A 14,701-nucleotide genomic window follows, 5' to 3' on the forward strand; every position below is an offset into this window, starting at 1 on the left:
CAGCAAGCCTATGGATTCCTGCTGTTTGACAGAAGCTGGCCAGGGGGTGAGGAACACTGCTCAGATTGCTAATCTGTGAGAAATAGCATGCCAAATATCATGTTGGGAGCAGAACTGCCCAGGGAATACATCTGTTGTGAGTGAGTGGGTCTTCTTTCTCCCTGTCATCTATGATACCCATTTGCAATGTTCCCTGTAAGCTGAGCACTGGGGTGGCCATCCAGGAGAAATTTATGGGCCACCCAGCTGATCAGCAGAGTGCCTATAGCCACCCACACGGGGCAATATGTGTCTCTAATGGTGGTGCCCATCAACCCTACAGCTGCTTACTCCCTGCTGTATGCACTTGGGCTTTGTGTGGGAGCAGGAGCCTGCCCCCGTAGAACTTACTGCTAGGCCAGGGCTCAAGACTGTAAACTCTTCAGTGCAGGATCTGTCTCTGCACTGAACATGACTCAGGGAGTGGTCTGGGAGTAGGGATACCCAGAGGCAGGCTTGAAAGTAAATTAAAATTTCTTACAGGTACTGTCTTATTGCTTAGGGTGACCATATCTCCCCATCTCAAATACAGGACAAGGAGATATCAGGGAAGGGGTGGCTCCTCCAAGCTCTGGTGTGCCGGGAAGGAGGTGGCAGCTGCTTGCACTCCTTGGGAGCCCTGGGGAAGCAGCAGGTGCCCATGCTCCCCCTCTTTTCCTGAGGCTGGGGCAGGGGGGCAAATATGGGATGAGTCCCTTTAAATATGGGATGAGTCCCTTTAAAAAGTCAGGAAGACTTTTTGGTGTTCCAAGTATGGGACTGTCCTGCCCAATACAGCATGGATGGTCACTCTAGTATAGCAATCTGGGTCCCTGCCAGCTCTTTAGATAGTTCCTGGCTGGCTTTTACTCCAGCTCAGGCATCTATGGCTGGAGCTGTGCACCAGGGCACACCCGCTTACTTTCACCTCTTGCACAGGCCTTCTGGGTGATCTGGGGAAGTCACTTGACTTGTTAGACAGTTTCCCCATTTGTTTAAAAACAAACAAATGTTTTAAAGTGTTTTGAGACCTATGTGTAGTAGCTAGAGGCACTGAGACCTCATCCAGGGTGAGTGAAGTCTCTGCTCTACAGCTTTGGCCAAGCACCAGCTGGTCTTTAGCTCATGTGGTAGAGTGCAGGGCTTTAGACCCTGTCCTGGCAGGTTCTATCCCTGGTGCTGGCAATAGCTGAAAAGAGGTAGAAAATGCTTTTGGTTTTAGATGTGAGCACCCACCACAACGGGGCTGTGATTCAGATACCTAGGTGATACTGTGCAAATGAGTATTAACGGTAATTTTGCATACTTTAATAGCTTATGGTTATTACAAAGCTGCCATGGAGTCTATTTAAAGGTTGGAAAGCAGCATTATAAGCCCTGCCAAAATCACACACTGACAAAGAAGAGCAGACTGAGGTTACATGCTGATGGGCAATGTGCCCCTCTTGCCTCATTTGCTGCTCATTGACATTGAAAAAGCTGGAAGCCAACGGGGTGCATAGAATGACAGATGATACAGCATAAAGGTGCCGCTGTTTGTTTTTTAGCTTGGCAAATTGGCAGGGCTTGGTTCTAAATGAGTTTGCTGCAGTCAGTGAAATGTGTCAGATGAGAAAAAGTGGTGGGTCTCCATCACCAGGCCCTATCTTGAAGGTACCACTGCTTCAAGTCCTTTCCTTCACCCAGTTCCCACTCATGTCTCCGATTGCTGCTTCTCCCTCCTCTCTCCCGCTGCTCCCTGTGATACATTTTGGGTGATGGGATGTAACTGGGAGCTTTGTCCCATGAGCCATTTAAAAATTGACTGGACAAAACACTGCAGAATATCATGTTGGGAGCAGAACTGCCCAGGGAATACAGTAGATGTGACTGTCTTCTGTCTCCCTGACATCTGATATCCATGGGCAATGTTCCCTGTATGCTGAGTGCTGGGTGGCTGCCCAGGAGAACTTCATGTGCCACCCCGCTGATGAGCAGAGTGCCTACAGCCACCCGCAGCAGGTAGCATGTTTCTATTGGTGGTGCACAGCTGCACATGCCTTGGTGTGTATAATAAAATTTATTACACACAGGGATGGAAAAAAATTAGTGGGAATACTTAGGGATGAAAGTTAATTAATTTCTTCCAGGCATGGGGTGCAGGGAGGGCACATCAGCTAAGGGGACTGCCAGCTCTTTCCCCAGCTCCACTGGTACAGCAGCAGCCCTGTTGGAGGACAGGGCTAGGTAGTGGGCGGGCAGGCCCTGGGAGGTTCTGCTCCTTTCCCTACTGGGAAAGGAGCAGAACATGGGCAGCTCCTCCAGGTGTCATACTGCACCCAGCTCTCTGCTCCCCAGCCCTGTTCTTTTGCTGGATTGCTGCTGTACAGACAGAACTGGAGGAGAGAACTCCATGGAGAATCTGGTATGCCTTTCCCATATGCCACATCTTCTGTCAGGCCCACCGTTGGTAAGGGGAGGGGACAAAGGCAGTGACTGCCCCCCATGCCTGGCATTTTGAAAGGGGCCTGGAACTCCAGCTGCTGCTGTGCCCCATTGAAATGCTATGGAGCACTGTGTGCTGCTCCACCAGTGTCTTAGAGGGAGTGAGGGGGAGGCAGCGGGGGTTGCAGCTACCTGCCCCAAGCCCCATTCCTTCCACCCTGGGCCACACCCCTTGCAGGGCAGACAGCCAGGTCCCCCTCCCACCTTGCCCCCATACCCGTGACACCTCTTGGTGCCATTGTCCATCTGTATATAGCTGATACAGCATACCATATCTGAGCTTGCCACCCGCTATCTTGCAAATAGGGTGTACCACTCCATACTGGCTTAATTTCACCTCTGGTGCCTCATACACTGGAACAGAGGACATGCTACCCTGGACCAGACCCATGGTCTCTGATAATTACCAACATCAAATATTACAGAGGAAGGAAAGATGCATCCTTTTTCCAACCAGTCAGCGACTGTCTTTTAGCTGCAAGAAGGAGTTTGAATATCTCTTCCAAAAATTGTTCGCACTAACTATTACAACTATGGATCTTCTTGTTAGTCATATGAACGTCCAATTTATAAATTTCAAATGAGCCTTTAAAATTTTGCTAACGTTTTCACCTGAGCAAAAAGGATATGCGTGGCGGCAGCACATTGTGTTAGCATTACTAGGTGTACTAAACAAGACGGACCCAAACTGTGGTCAGCACGGTTCAGGGTCAACAGGCATCACAGTTGGGATGAATGAAGGCAGTTTGTTCTGAAGACTGTTACCTCAGGTTCACTGTGTGCAGTAAAATCAGATGTTAGAGTGAATCAGAAGGTTACTTTTCCAAAGGTTATAAAATTTAGATCTGATCCTTCAAGTTTGACTCGCACGATTATTCCCATTAGTCACCAAGAAATCACTAGCAAAAATAAAGACCTATTGCATGAGAAATTATTGGGGCTATAATTATGTTTTCTTCAAGTATCTGTTGTGCAGAAATTTCAGTCCCCAAAGACCTGTTGAAAGGGTGCTCTAGTCTGAGCCACATCATTCTGAGCTTTCATACTGGGAGAAAGGGCGGGGGGGAAGAGTAGCTTTTAAAGTTTCTTCCTCCTAACCAAATTTGTGTCCTACCTTTGAAAGTCTGTTATAAAATGGAAACACAATATGTTCTAGCTGCCATCTAGAGGAATTTTCATGTAGGGTACACAATGTCTTGTGGAGTAGAGTGTGGCTGCATTTATGGCCCAGACCAGTGTGAACAAATTGTGTTGCCCCGTGATTCAAGGCTAATCTGTTAACCTGAGCTAAAAAATTGTAGTCCAGATATTCTATTACTCAAAAGCCTGATCCCAGAACCTTTACTCATGGGAGACAACACTGTAATGATTAAGTCTTAACATCTCTGTATCTGTTTCTGTCTAACTCAGATAGTAGATCTATGTTTATTTTCCTCTGCGGTGGTTTCAGCCCCAACAGTTGACAGTTTGCTAAGTGTATGCGTGCCTGTATGTATGAAACTAGCTGCTTTTGCAAAGGAAAAAGAAAAATGAACAGATGGTGGCCATTTTTCAAAGAGAAGTATGAAGTTATTATACAGCTAAAATGGAGCAAAACTGTGGAGATTGAAGGGACGGTATATTAGCTTTTGTGGAAAGTGAACTCCAGCTTTTCCAAACATCATGCTATGTTTAATTAACTGAAAGGTAGAACTACTTAATGGGTTCTGTTTAGTGTACACCACCCATGCCATGTGCTCTGTGAATAATACATATAGAATGTAATGGAATAGCTAAACGCACGTAATGCTTAGAGGTTTTTAGATTTGAGCATGATCAGTCCAAGGAAGCTAAATGTTAACAAAAAGCAATAGCACTGAACAGTTCCAATTTGTAAGTCTTAGACAGTTGGATCCAAAATCCACTGAAATCAGTTGGAGTCTTTCCTTTGACTTCAGTGGGTTTTGAATCATGCCTAAATGCCTACAAACATCAGGGATAAGAGCACTCCTCCTTTTTGCAGATGAATAAACTGAGGCTTTAGAAATCACTCAGCCCTACTAAGGGGGGCTGGAGTAGAGCCAGAGATGCCATCTAAGAGTCTAGCTAGTTAACTGTCTCTCATTGTCTTTTTCCAGTTGCTGAGAATGGATCTGATGTCTGCATTAGTAGTTAGCCTAGCCAACTCTGGTAGGCTGCCACACTCTGGGTGTGGTGATGGGAAAGTGTTCCAAGACATTTTGTCTTGGTGGGGCTTGCCCTCCCACGGGAGGCCACATTTACAACTGTCCAGGATCTATTGCAGCTGTGGAGGAACACGACATGCGTCAGATTATAAATGTTTCCTAAAACCACGGTGGCATCCAACATGCTCTCAAAAGCGAAAGGAGAGCAAGTTTGTTTTAAAATTAATGTGTGAGCTCTGTAAGCCTGTCCCCTTTTGAGCTCCAATAATTAAAGATTTTTAATGTGCTTTGTGACATTCTGAAGGTCCAGCTATGACATACTTTGCCTTTTTACTGCCTAAAAATTCCACAATGAGCTCAGATTTGTCTGTCTCAGCAGCCTGGTTGCCTCTTCTGTTTCTATGGCTCCATTTGCTCTTATACATTGAAAAGGAGCTACTCTACAGGGTTCTCACCTGAATCCACATTTTCCTAACATCACCCAGGATTTTGGTTCAGCCTGTTCACTAGGAGAACATCAAGTAGCTTTGATTCTGGTATGAATTAGGTCTGGGCTCGAAGACTTAATCTAGAGGAGGGCATTGGATTGAATGGCATCCAAATCTTGAAAGGCGCTTCAGCTTTATTATCGCTAGTTAGTACTTGTTTGCAGTAGGGTTGTAATATGCTAAGCACTTTCCAGACATAAAAGAAGGGATTGTCACAGATCTCACAGTCTAAGGGCAAGTAGACAGAGGTCAGGGAAAGGAAAGTGGCAAAAGCTGCTTTTATTACCAATCAGACAAAATCACTATAGGCAGCAACGCAAAAGTGGGCTTTTAAGTGGGATGAAGAAGTGAACAAGGCAGAGGCCTTGGGGGTGTGTTGTGAGAAATATAAAAAGTCAGAAAGGGCCACATGGAAGGCAACATGAAGGCAATTTTGTGAGAAAGTTGAAATGTGACTTCCATAGATATGGGAACAACAAGGAGGAGTTGCACCACTTGTCTAGCATCTCCCTGAAGAGTGGAAGCCAGGTCATTGTGAGACTTCTGCCATCTTGAGCTACACACAAACAAATGTGAGGTGGGAGGCAGAGGAAGGTCCCTTTAAGCACTGCATCTGCACCTGACCCAAAATCATCAGGCAGGCTTGGGGCTGGGAAAATCCTCTCACCCAAACTACATAGAACCTCTTGCTCATACTTTCCTGGGGCAGTGTAAAATTTTCTGTCCAAAAGATTTGTCAATGGTAAATGGCTTGTCAGTCAAAATGGAATTCTCCACAGGACCTATTCTTATCATTTTACAGGCTTTTATTAAAAAATGAAGACGAAAAACATAAATCAAAACCTTATTGGCAAATACCTGGATAAAAGAAAAAATGAGAATACAAAGCAGAACTTGTGTTAATCAACATTTTGTGGGGAGGGAGAACATAATATATGGAGATATTTCATAGAAGTGGAAGGGACGTTGAGAGGTAATCGAGTCCAGTACCCTGCAGTCACAGAAGGACCTATCACCCTCCCTCACAGATTTAAAACAAACCAAAAACCCACTATTTGCTGCAGAACCCCTAAATGGCCCTTTCAAGGACTGAACATACAACTCTAGATTTGGGAGGCTAATGCACTAAACACAGAGATATTTCTCCCTCAAAGCTACTAAATGGGCTTCCTAACTAACTCTAACTCTCTAATTTATACAGCTTTGACATTATCACTGTATATTTATGCTCTGTTTATTCTGTGCAGTCCATACACTTACTTACGGTACCCTTTTTTCAAAACTAACTATCTGGAGAGTCAAATCACCTTAATGGATACAATGGCATTTGCAGAATTCTTCCAGGACAAATGGACCATAAATGAAGAATGAATGAATAAAACTGCTCAACAACACTGACCAAAACAGGTCTAACCTCATGGACTTCCTGGAGGTAGCAAAGATGAGATCAGTAAAAGATATGTCCTATAATTTAGTTAACAGTTTCAGAGCAAAGGAACAGCAAGAATAACAAACTGGCTTGAAGAAGCTCTGGTAGAAGAACTATGGGAACCCCTAATTCTTACATATTTCACAGGCTGCCCCATATAGCATTAAGCTGCCCCAAAAAATGTTTGTTGTAATTAAATGTGAGCATAAAAACCCAGGAACCATTCAAGTGATCTACCACTGATGAATGGATATTCACTGAAGCTATTCCAATATGTGGTTGGCTGAGTACTTAGAGCATCTCAGACTTGAGCCCTGCTTGTTTCCAGACTAAAGTTCTACTAGATCATCCCTTTCTCTGTGAGCAGAAGTTACACTGGGCTGGAAGTTCCCACCACTCTTTGCAGGTCTTGCAAATAAAAGCAGGACTCAGAGGCTTGAGTCTTAGAGAAGTATTTCACATAGATCAGTGCTTAAATCCATTTGAAAATCCCAGCTGGCAGCTCAGTACTTGGAAAATCCTGGACCTTAATTCCACAAATGCCCCTGAGTACTAGGGAAAGTTGAAGCATAAATAGCAATCTAGTTGTTAACATATTGGTCCCTTTGTCAATAGAGCACTTTGTGCTGCAATCTGGCTTTAAAGACTACGACTCCCATGATGCTTTGGGAAGAAAAGGGTGGGGTTTGTTTTTTGACCAGGCTGGGGGGAAGAAAGATGGTGGCCTCTGTTTTTGGAATGTTAAGGCTTCTGTGGTGGGCACCCTGTGGCATGTGATCAAGCAGACCACTTCAGGGCACATGTGAAGTTTTCTCACAGCCGGGAACTGCTTTGGGGTGTTACAGCCTGCTAATGAGAGGCCCTGCAGAGAAGGAATTTTATTTATCTGTGCCTGTTGAAGTCCTGCAGAGGCCAGCTCCACTGTCAGAGGGGCTAGTCAGCTTGCGGCCTTGCTTGGATTGACACACACACACACACAACTCTCACAGGGCTATTTGCAATACAGGGGAATGCTAGCAGCACTCCAATGGAAGCAAGTATCTGCAAGTCTGGTTCCTGAGGAGTGTACACTGCAGGGTGAGAGATCTGATAGCAGTGTACATGCTAGTTAGGTAAGTTTCATTTATTTCTGTTTATATGGTTAATTGATTTTATTCAAGTGTAGTCTGTAACCCTGTTTCATTAAGTGGTTAGGTAAAGGTGTGTGCTAATTCTAATTTGGTCTGTTAGGTATATGCTATTTATAATTGCTGTTTGGAAGTTAAACCCAGATTATAACTGGAATAAGTATTCCTGGAGGTTCCAAAGGCACCCCATTAAGTGTGTACAGTGGCCAGGGAGGTGGAGGCATAGCTATTTTGAATACCTTTAGAAATCAGGGGTGGGAAGGGGACTGACTCCCAGCTATCCGACATCACCCCTGAGCCAGTCAGAATCTCCTTTAATATTAAACCCAGAAGGTGGACAGGCACACAAGTGTGTGTTGTCTGCTCCCAGGTCATTCGGGGGTAAAGAAAGTGGATTACAAACATCAAGAGTATCCTTTCTCTTTTAGAACTGGTCACAGCTGAGGGCACTGAAACTGAGGAAATTTGGAGCTGGGTTGCTTGAACCCCCACCTTTTGTTAGAAGAAACTTGGTTCCTGACAAAATAAGAACCAGCCCACAAATAATAATACAAGGTTCAAAAAAGAAGGCTTAACCCATTGTATTTTCCATTTTCACTGGTTCCCTGACACTGGTCAAGGTTGGAGGAAGAAAATACTGAAATGCTTCAGGCAACATTATTTTCTTAGTATTTCAAACCCTGTTTGATCAGACTTTTATGGTCTGCAGCAGGTAAGAACTCCTGAACCACCTGGAATTTCTGAATTCTGCATACCTAACAAGGGAAGAACCAGAGACAGCAAGTAAAAAACATAAACCCACTGAGCCAAATTCACCCTGTTGAAATCAGAATTTCTGAACCTGGCATCTTGCTCCCTATGAGCTACAGACATTTGTTAGTGCATTAACAGAGCTTTGGGAAGGAGACAGCACAGGGGTAGGGAAACTGGGAATCAGCCATCACAACATAGATCCTGATGTCTTACTTTGATATCAAAGCTTGTATCGTTTTTCTTTTCTCTAAGAACATTCAGGTTTCCTTGTTAAACAATGTTGGCCAAATATGTCACAGATGCTGCTCAAATGACTTGAATGGATTTGAATTTAGTCTTGCTGAGTTTACATCTTATGCACCTGCTTAGCAATAGCCAAACACAGCCCTATTATAGAAACACCAATTTCAACAGGGTGAGTTTGGCTCAGTGGGTTTGTGTCTTTTTACTTGCTCTCTGCTTCTTCCCTTGTTAAGTATGCAGAATACAAGGAAGCTTTTGGAACAAGTAACTATTCAGTCAGTGGGTGACTTCATTACTCTGTTAAATATCTTAACTAAATTTCACTTGATTCTTGGCACTCCTAATTTAATAGGATACTTCACCAACTTAACCTTCTTAAAGGGGGTTTTATTGATAGTATGTTACACAGACTCACATTTCTTGGGAAGGTGGAAGGGATGGGAGGGGAAGAAAATTAAATTACTTTACTCAGTGCCCTTAATTATCTGGAATAATTACCTCTAGTTCTCAAACAAAAGCATTCTAGAGAATTAAGTATTTTATAGCTGGGGTAAAGAAAAAAGAATTGAGTTTAAAAAAAAGCCAATTTTAGAACTTATTTAGAAATACCTAATTAACCCTCTGAGTGAAGAATCCAATCATACCTTCTCCAGTAGATTAATTATGAAAAGCCATTAATGAAGAAAAAGCTTTTAGGTGTTCGCTAATGTGCTACAAAGAGCTGTGTGTGTTTGTCTCCAGAGCATCCTTCTGACATAGAACTGATAGAGGCTAAATAGGTTAAAAGAGAACTCAAGGGGGAGCAGTTATCGTAATACACTGAAAACAGTAGCTCAGAGCTAGAGTCTTAAGGGGTATTTCGATACCTCACTGCCATTATATTCCCAAAGTTCAAAATTTAGCCTCTGCTGGCATTCAGACAGGAGAAGCCCCTCAAAGGGTCTTAGACATTGCAATGCTGAGTCTCCCAACACCTACCTTCTAAGTGCCTAGAAACTCACAGGAATGGCTGTGCTCACCACAAAGCCACATTTGATGAGTGGGGAGAGAGAGGCACCTAACAATGTGAGCCACAGCTACCAGAACATTGACCCCCGGAAACTGTGCGATGGAAGATGCCAGCTACAGGGGAATGTGCTCAGGCCTTCCCACTCTTAGAGACAGGCAATTAAGTCCTGACTGAAAGGAGGCCCCTTGTTCCACATCGCCATCCATGAATGGAGAACACATCCCGTGCAGACAGCTGGCCTTGGTGCCTATGCCACTTCTTGAGGACATTAGTTAGGTCCCACCTCACTCCACACAAAACAGCTGGAGAAGGAAGAGGCAGCAACATCAGCAGCAGCTATTTTATAGCTTTAATTCCAGTTGTTTAAGCTACTTGTCTACAGTGTGAGAGAGAGCAAGGGAATGCTCTGCAACTGTGGTTCCCATTTCTGTCCCTCTCTGGCCTCACATATCTGGACAGAGTTTCTCTGGGCAAAATCTGCTGCCTCCCTAGACAGTTTTGAGGCACAGTGGGCACAGTTTAGGGTTCTCTGCTTGATGTGCCCCTCTCATTGCCTCATTTTGAACCTCTGACAGGCACGCATGAACCTGTTGTTCCTTAGTTGTGAGAAATTTAGGTTCACTTCCCCCTTTGCTTGTGGGGGAAAGAACTTCAACGGGGCTTGGGGGGATGTGCTAACCACTCAGCTCTGGGATAATCTTATGGGGGAATCCAACGGTCTCTCATGTTGAAGCTTTCCTTCTGTGTGTATTTGATGAAAGAACCAGGGGACTGGATGCTGGGTCTTCCAGCTCCCAGATGGATGCTCAGACTTCTAGACTGCAGAGCTATTTCCTATGCCAGAGCTGTAACCCCCAGGCTGTGAGGTATTCTGAAGAGGGGTGGTACTTCTCAGTCTCTCCTGGTTAAGCTGTCCAGCTATGAACAATGAACAATCATTTGTGTAAGTGTCAGGAACCCAAGCCTTCCACTTTGCATCTGAGTCCCCTAATAATAGGGTGATTAGACTTCCCAGTATTATTGTGAAGGTCTCAGTATTAAGGGCGTTGTCCTATATATGAACTCCTCCTCTCCCCCCCCCACCCCCAGAAAAAACAAACCCACCAGAAACAAAAAAATGTCTCCTCTTTCACGCTTGCTGTCTGGTCACCCTACCTAACCTCCCCACCACAGAGTCAGACACATACCATCTGTCCCATTGACTATTTAAATGGGTATATGGAGTCTAGCTGCACTAAAGCACTCTCATAAAAATAAGTGCGGGTAGTAACCAGTCCCCCTAACCCAGGGATGATCTTCCCAAGGCCAGATTTACGTTTTACGTGCCCCTGGACACTGCATCTTTGGTACACCTCCCCGCTGCCTGTGTTTGACCTGTGTGCTGTTGCACTCAGTTTTAGAAAGATGAGGCAGCCCTACAACGCTGGCACCTCTGAGCATGCACCTACAGTGCCTAATTGGAAATTCAGCCCTGTTTGTTCCCTTTATTTTTAAGATGGAATATGATCAGTCTCAGAACAAATGAAAGGAGAAGAGTGGTTTAAACTTCATTGGATGCTCTAAGATGGCATAGGGAAAAGAGACCCTGTTCAGGGAAGACTTGATGGTGGTCAGCATAGGTGATCCCTGTTGGGTCAATTCAATTTAGGGAAGTCTAAAAGGACTCCATGCTAGTTGAGACTGAATCCATGCACACATTTTTCTTTCCGTGGAATGTTTTACTATTTAGCACTTTTGATAGTGTGTGATAAAAGTTTAACCTGTTTCTACTGCTTGAATCTTAACAGTAACAGAGAGAAAGCTGTGCAAGTCTATATACTATCAAAACAAAAAAAGCAGTCAAATAACACTTTATAGACTAACAAAATAATTTATGAGGTGAGCTTTCATGAGACAGGCCCATTTCTTCAGACCATAGCCATACCAGAACAGATGCAATATTTAAGGCACAGAGAACCAAAAATAAGAATTAAGGTTGACAAATGAGAAAAAAATTATCAAGGTGAGCAAATCAGAGCATAGAGGGGCAGAAGGTGGAAGGGCAGGAGTCAAGAATTAGATTAAGCCAAATATGCAAAAGAGCCCTTATAATGACCCAAAAAATTCCCATCCCAATTCAAAGCATATGTTAATGTGTCGAATTTGAATATAAAAGAGGTCAGCATCCTCTCTTTCCAGACTGTTGTGAAAATTCCTCTTAAGTAAGATGCAGACTTTTAAGTCATTAACAGAATGGCCCACTCCATTAAAATGCCAGCTAACAGGTTTGTGGATCAGGAGTGTTTTTTTTGTCTGTTTTGTGCCCATTAACTCTTTTTCTAAGAGAGTTTCAAGTCTGTCCAATATACAAAGGATCTGGGCATTGTTGGCACATGATGGCATATATGATGGTCGTTGAGGAACATGAGAATGTGCCCGTGATTCTGTGAATAACCTGGTTAGGTCTGGTGATGTTATCTCCAGAACAGAGATGTGCACAAAGCTGGCAGAGGGCTTTGTTGCAAGGAAAAGTTCCAAGACTGGTGTTCCTGTGGTATAGACTAGTAACAGAGAGTAAGCTGTGCTAGTCTATACACAATCAAAACAAAAAGCAGTCAAGTAGCACTTTAAAGACCTAGCAAAATAGTTTATTAGGTGAGCTTTCGTGGGACAGACCCACTTCTTCAGACCATAGCCAGACCAGAACAGGCTCAATATTTAAGACACAGAGAACCAAAAACAGTAAGCAAGGAGGACAAATCAGAAAAAGATAATCAAGGTGAGCAAATCAGAGAGTGGATTTGCTCACCTTGATTATCTTTTTCTGATTTGTCCTCCTTGCTTACTGTTTTTGGTTCTCTGTGTCTTAAATATTGAGCCTGTTCTGGTCTGGCTATGGTCTGAAGAAGTGGGTCTGTCCCACGAAAGCTCACCTAATAAACTATTTTGCTAGTCTTTAAAGTGCTACTTGACTGCTTTTTGCTGTGGTATCGACTGTGGTTGTGGGTGAGAATCCTTATAAGATTGGGAGGCTGTCTGTGAGAGAGAACAGGTGTGTTACCTAGGGCCTTCTGGAGTGTGGCATCCTGATTAAGGATAGGTTGTAGGTCTTTAATAATGCGTTGCAGTGGTTTGAGTTGGGGGCCGTAGGTAATGACCATTGGTGTTCTGTTCTTGGCTTTTTTGGGCCTATCTTGGAGTAGCTGGTCTCTGGGTATTTGTCTGGCCCTGTCGATTTGTTTTTTTATTTCTCCTGACCGGTAATTCAGGTTTATGAATATTTTGGTAAAGATCTTGTAGTTTTCGGTCTCTGTCAGTAGGATCACAGCAAATGTGATTGTACCTAAGGGCTTGACTGTAAACAATGGATCTAGTTATGTGAGCAGGATAGAAGCTAGAAGTGTGTAGGTAAGTGTAGCGATCAGTGGGTTTCTGGTAGAGTGTGGTACCGATCAGGCCCTCCTTGATTTGTACTGTGGTATTCAGGAAATGTATCTCTCACGTGGAGTAATTGAGGCACAAGTTGATGGTGGGGTGCAGATTGTTAGTCTCTGTGGAATTCTTCTTGAGTCTCTATACCATGGGTCCAAATCATAAAGATATCATTGACATATCTTAAGTAGAGGAGGGGTAATAGGGGACGAGAGCTGAGGAATTGTTGTTCCAGGTCAGCCATAAATATATTGGCATATTGTGGGGCCATGCGGATGCCCATAGCAGTTCCACTAATCTGGAGGTATAAATTGTTCCCAAATCGGAAATAATTGTGGGTGAGAACAAAGTTACAGAGGTCAGACACCAGACTGGCTGTGGTGACATCAGGGATGGTATTCTTGATCACTTGTAATCCGTCTTCATGTCGAATATTAGTGTACAGACCTTCTACATCCATGGTGGCAAGGATCGTGTTGTCAGGAACTTTTCCGATGTTTTGTAATTTCCTCAGGAAGTCAGTGGTATCTCGGAGATAGCTGGGAGTTTTGGTGGCATAGGGCTTGAGGAGGGAGTCCACATAACTGGATAGTCCAGTGGTATGGGACTATCCTAATACCTATCCTAATACCCAAAATGATATGGCGTCCAGGATTCCCAGGTTTGTGGATTTTGGGAGGTAAATAGAATAATCCAGGTTGGGGCTCAGATGCTATGTCTGAGTGAATAAAGTCTCAAATAGCAGCAGGGAGTTCCTTAAGTAGTAGTTGTAGTTTCTTTAGTTATTGTAAACCAGCTATGTGTGAAATATTATAATCCAGGGTTATCAGTCTCTATTCTGAGGTACAACAACTAGGAAAATAAATGACAAATACTGCAAAAGGGTGGTGTTTTTTGTTTTTGTTTTGTTTTGTTTTTGTTACATGTGAACTGTCTGCAAAATGTAGGCTTTTAGCAGCATAACCTCTTTTCCCTAGCCCTGCTCTGCCCCTTACTTGGCCTCTTATGGGCACTATAAAGCAAAGAAGGCATTGGTTTTATTTTTTCTTTTCATGTCTGACTGTCTTTAACAAGAACAATCTTTCCAAATATTTAACAGGGTCATGCACAGTGAGGTGTCCAAATGTGATGCAAATTAATGTTTCCTATTTGGTGTCTCTGAGCTAAAGCTGCTCCATCTCATCAAAACCTGCATGACTCTGGATAGCTCTGTAATAATATGTGAGAGCTCAGGCAGATTCACAGTGGAGTTTCAAAAGGGAGTTAATCATGAGAGCCACATGTTAAATCAGGAATGAGAAAATACTGGGTTTTTTGGATAGACCTAGACACGTGTCTAGACTGCTACCAGCATGTGTATTGTCCCCATTCAAATAAACGGAAAGTGAGAGGTCAAAGCAGGAAGAGAAGAGTAAAAACGCAAGATGAAAGTTAATTGAATTTTATTTTTCATTTGCAGAAGAGCATGTGTTCAATAACTGACATGTAGAAAGTCCCCAGGGGGTTGGTGTTTCACATGAAGCAATTGTCACCCAGTGCAAACTGCTTTCCCCGGGAAAACTGAGTCCTCGGAC

At 43.7% G+C, this 14,701-nt stretch overlaps 1 protein-coding gene across 1 annotated transcript in view; it reads left to right on the plus strand.

Moving 5' to 3' along the window:
- The window catches only part of CAMK1G (calcium/calmodulin dependent protein kinase IG), a 426,418-nt gene that overhangs the window by 332,201 nt on the left and 79,516 nt on the right, over positions 1-14,701 (plus strand). The window lies entirely within an intron of this gene.

This window comes from Carettochelys insculpta, chromosome 26 (genome assembly GCF_033958435.1).
Source record: "Carettochelys insculpta isolate YL-2023 chromosome 26, ASM3395843v1, whole genome shotgun sequence".
Taxonomy (NCBI): Eukaryota; Metazoa; Chordata; order Testudines; family Carettochelyidae; genus Carettochelys; species Carettochelys insculpta.